We start from the raw sequence: 6,228 nt of genomic DNA, 5'->3' as shown, positions 1-6,228 counted from the left end.
TCACACACACACACTGGACCAACAATAATATAATGGTCATTCACTGACATGTTCCTGTCTCTCATACACACACTGGACCAACAATAATATAATGGCCATTCACTGACATGTTCCTGTCACACACACACAGCACCAACAATAATATAATGGCCATTCACTGACATGTTCCACACACACACTGGACCAACAATAATATAATGGCCATTCACTGACATGTTCCTGTCACACACACTGCACCAACAATAATATAATGGCCATTCACTGGCATGTTCCACACACACACTGGACCAACAATAAAATAATGGTCATTCACTGACATGTTCCTGTCACACACACACACTGGACCAACAATAATATAATGGCCATTCACTGACATGTTCCTGTCACACACACTGGACCAACAATAATATAATGGCCATTCACTGACATGTTCCTGTCACACACACTGCACCAACAATAATATAATGGCCATTCACTGACATGTTCCTGTCACACACACTGCACCAACAATAATATAATGGCCATTCACTGGCATGTTCCACACACACACTGGACCAACAATAAAATAATGGTCATTCACTGACATGTTCCTGTCACACACACACACTGGACCAACAATAATATAATGGCCATTCACTGACATGTTCCTGTCACACACACTGGACCAACAATAATATAATGGCCATTCACTGACATGTTCCTGTCACACACACTGGACCAACAATAATATAATGGCCATTCACTGACATGTTCCACACACACACACTGGACCAACAATAATATAATGGCCATTCACTGACATGTTCCACACACACACACACTGGACCAACAATAATATAATGGCCATTCACTGACATGTTCCACACACACACACTGGACCAACAATAATATAATGGCCATTCACTGACATGTTCCACACACACACACTGGACCAACAATAATATAATGGCCATTCACTGACATGTTCCACACACACAAACTGGACCAACAATAATATAATGGCCATTCACTGACATGTTCCTGTCACACACACTGCACCAACAATAATATAATGGCCATTCACTGACATGTTCCACACACACACACACACACTGGACCAACAATAATATAATGGCCATTCACTGACATGTTCCACACACACACTGGACCAACAATAATATAATGGCCATTCACTGACATGTTCCTGTCACACACACTGGACCAACAATAATATAATGGCCATTCACTGACATGTTCCACACACACACACTGGACCAACAATAATATAATGGCCATTCACTGACATGTTGCTGTCACACACACTGGACCAACAATAATATAATGGCCATTCACTGACATGTTCCACACACACACACACACACTGGACCAACAATAATATAATGGCCATTCACTGACATGTTCCTGTCACACACACACACTGGACCAACAATAATATAATGGCCATTCACTGACATGTTCCACACACACACACACACTGGACCAACAATAATATAATGGCCATTCACTGACATGTTCCACATACACACACACACACCGGACCAACAATAATATAATGGCCATTCACTGACATGTTCCACACACACACTGGACCAACAATAATATAATGGCCATTCACTGACATGTTCCTGTCACACACACACTGGACCAACAATAATATAATGGCCATTCACTGACATGTTCCTGTCACACACACACTGGACCAACAATAATATAATGGCCATTCACTGACATGTTCCACACACACACACACACACTGGACCAACAATAATATAATGGCCATTCACTGACATGTTCCTGTCACACACACACTGGACCAACAATAATATAATGGCCATTCACTGACATGTTCCACACACACACACTGGACCAACAATAATATAATGGCCATTCACTGACATGTTCCACACACACACACACTGGACCAACAATAATATAATGGCCATTCACTGACATGTTCCACACACACACTGGACCAACAATAATATAATGGCCATTCACTGACATGTTCCACACACACACTGGACCAACAATAATATAATGGCCATTCACTGACATGTTCCTGTCACACACACACTGGACCAACAATAATATAATGGCCATTCACTGACATGTTCCTGTCACACACACACTGGACCAACAATAATATAATGGCCATTCACTGACATGTTCCTGTGACACACACATACTGGACCAACATTAATATAATGGCCATTCACTGACATGTTCCTGTGACACACACTGCACCAACAATAATATAATGGCAATTCACTGACATGTTCCTGTGACACACACACTGGGCCAACAATAATATAATGGCCATTCACTGACATGTTCCTGTCACACACACACACACTGGATCAACAATAATATAATGGCCATTCACTTACATGTTCCTGTCACACACACACTGGACCAACAATAATATAATGGCCATTCACTGACATGTTCCACACACACAGAGACACACACTGCACCAACAATAATATAATGGCCATTCACTGACATGTTCCTGTCACACACACACTGGACCAACAATAATATAATGGCCATTCACTGACATGTTCCACACACACAGAGACACACACTGCACCAACAATAATATACTGGCCATTCACTGACATGTTCCTGTCACACACACACTGGACCAACAATAATATAATGGCCATTCACTGACATGTTCCACACACACAGAGACACACACTGCACCAACAATAATATAATGACCATTCACTGACATGTTCCTGTCACACACACACACACTGGGCCAACAATAATATAATGGCCATTCACTGACATGTTCCACACACACAGAGACACACACTGCACCAACAATAATATAATGGTCATTCACTGACATGTTCCACACACACACTGGACCAACAATAATATAATGGCCATTCACTGACATGTTCCTGTCACACACACTGCACCAACAATAATATAATGGCCATTCACTGACATGTTCCACACACACACACACACTGGACCAACAATAATATAATGGCCATTCACTGACATGTTCCACACACACACTGGACCAACAATAATATAATGGCCATTCACTGACATGTTCCTGTCACACACACTGCACCAACAATAATATAATGGCCATTCACTGACATGTTCCACACACACACACTGGACCAACAATAATATAATGGCCATTCACTGACATGTTCCTGTCACACACACTGGACCAACAATAATATAATGGCCATTCACTGACATGTTCTTGAAACACACACACAGGACCAACAATAATATAATGGTCATTCACTGACATGTTCCTGTCACACACACACACTGGACCAACAATAATATAATGGCAATTCACTGACATGTTCCTGTCACACACACACTGCACCAACAATAATATAATGGCCATTCACTGACATGTTCCTGTCACACACACACACAGCACCAACAATAATACAATGGCCATTCACTGACATGTTCCACACACACACACACTGGACCAACAATAATACAATGGCCATTCACTGACATGTTCCACACACACACACACTGCACCAACAATAATATAATGGCCATTCACTGACATGTTCCAGTCACACACACACACTGGACCAACAATAATATAATGGCCATTCACTGACATGTTCCTGTCACACACACACTGGACCAACAATAATATAATGGTCATTCACTGACATGTTCCACACACACACTGGACCAACAATAATATAATGGCCATTCACTGACATGTTCCTGTCACACACACACACACACACACACACACACACACACACACACACTGGACCAACAATAATATAATGGCCATTCACTGACATGTTCCTGTCACACACACACTGGACCAAACAATAATATAATGGCCATTCACTGACATGTTCCACACACACACACTGGACCAACAATAATATAATGGCCATTCACTGACATGTTCCTGTCACACACACACTGGACCAACAATAATATAATGGCCATTCACTGACATGTTCCTGTCACACACACACTGGACCAACAATAATATAATGGCCATTCACTGACATGTTCCTGTCACACACACACAGCACCAACAATAATATAATGGTCATTCACTGACATGTTCCACACACACACACTGGACCAACAATAATATAATGGCCATTCACTGACATGTTCCTGTCACACACACACTGGACCAACAATAATATAATGGCCATTCACTGACATGTTCCTGTCACACACACACCGGACCAACAATAATATAATGGCCATTCACTGACATGTTCCTGTCACACACACACTGGACCAACAATAATATAATGGCCATTCACTGACATGTTCCTGTCACACACACACTGGACCAACAATAATATAATGGCCATTCACTGACATGTTCCTGTCACACACACACTGGACCAACAATAATATAATGGCAATTCACTGACATGTTCCTGTCACACACACACACACACTGGACCAACAATAATATAATGGCCATTCACTGACATGTTCCTGTCACACACACACACACACTGGACCAACAATAATATAATGGCCATTCACTGACATGTTCCTGTCACACACACACACACACTGGACCAACAATAATATAATGGCAATTCACTGACATGTTCCTGTCACACACACACACACACTGGACCAACAATAATATAATGGCAATTCACTGACATGTTCCTGTCACACACACACACACACTGGACCAACAATAATATAATGGCCATTCACTGACATGTTCCTGTCACACACACACACACACTGGACCAACAATAATATAATGGCCATTCACTGACATGTTCCACACACACACACTAACTGGACCAACAATAATATAATGGCCATTCACTGACATGTTCCACACACACACTGGACCAACAATAATATAATGGCCATTCACTGACATGTTCCACACACACACACACACTGAACCAACAATAATATAATGGTCATTCACTGACATGTTCCACACACACACACACACTGAACCAACAATAATATAATGGCCATTCACTGACATGTTCCTGTCACACACACACTGGACCAACAATAATATAATGGCCATTCACTGACATGTTCCACACACACACACACACTGAACCAACAATAATATAATGGTCATTCACTGACATGTTCCACACACACACACACACACACTGAACCAACAATAATATAATGGCCATTCACTGACATATTCCACACACACACTGGACCAACAATAATATAATGGCCATTCACTGACATGTTCCTGTCACACACACACTGGACCAACAATAATATAATGGCCATTCACTGACATGTTCCTGTCACACACACACACACACTGAACCAACAATAATATAATGTCCATTCACTGACATGTTCCTGTCTCTCACAAACACACGACACCAACAATAATATAACGGCCATTCACTGACATGTTCCAGTCACACACACACACTGGACCAACAATAATATAATGGCCATTCACTGACATGTTCCTGTCACACACACACACTGGACAAACAATAATATAATGGCCATTCACTGACATGTTCCTGTCACACACACACACACACTGGACCAACAATAATATAATGGCCATTCACTGACATGTTCCTGTCACACACACTGGACCAACAATAATATAATGGCCATTCACTGACATGTTCCACACACACACACTGGACCAACAATAATATAATGGCCATTCACTGACATGTTCCACACACACACACACACTGGACCAACAATAATATAATGGCCATTCACTGACATGTTCCTGTGACACACACACTGGACCAACAATAATATAATGGCCATTCACTGACATGTTCCACACACACACACACACTGGACCAACAATAATATAATGGCCATTCACTGACATGTTCCACACACACACACACACTGGACCAACAATAATATAATGGCCATTCACTGACATGTTCCTGTCACACACACACTGGACCAACAATAATATAATGGCCATTCACTGACATGTTCCTGTCACACACACACACACACTGGACCAACAATAATATAATGGCCATTCACTGACATGTTCCACACACACACACTAACTGGACCAACAATAATATAATGGCCATTCACTGACGTGTTCCACACACACACTGGACCAACAATAATATAATGGCCATTCACTGACATGTTCCACACACACACACACACACTGAACCAACAATAATATAATGGTCATTCACTGACATGTTCCACACACACACACACACACACTGAACCAACAAT

The sequence above is a fragment of the Scyliorhinus canicula genome, chromosome 28 (genome assembly GCF_902713615.1).
Source record: "Scyliorhinus canicula chromosome 28, sScyCan1.1, whole genome shotgun sequence".
NCBI lineage: Eukaryota > Metazoa > Chordata > Chondrichthyes > Carcharhiniformes > Scyliorhinidae > Scyliorhinus > Scyliorhinus canicula.
The sequence above is the reverse complement of the archived record's forward strand: the minus strand, read 5'-3'. Positions refer to the sequence as shown.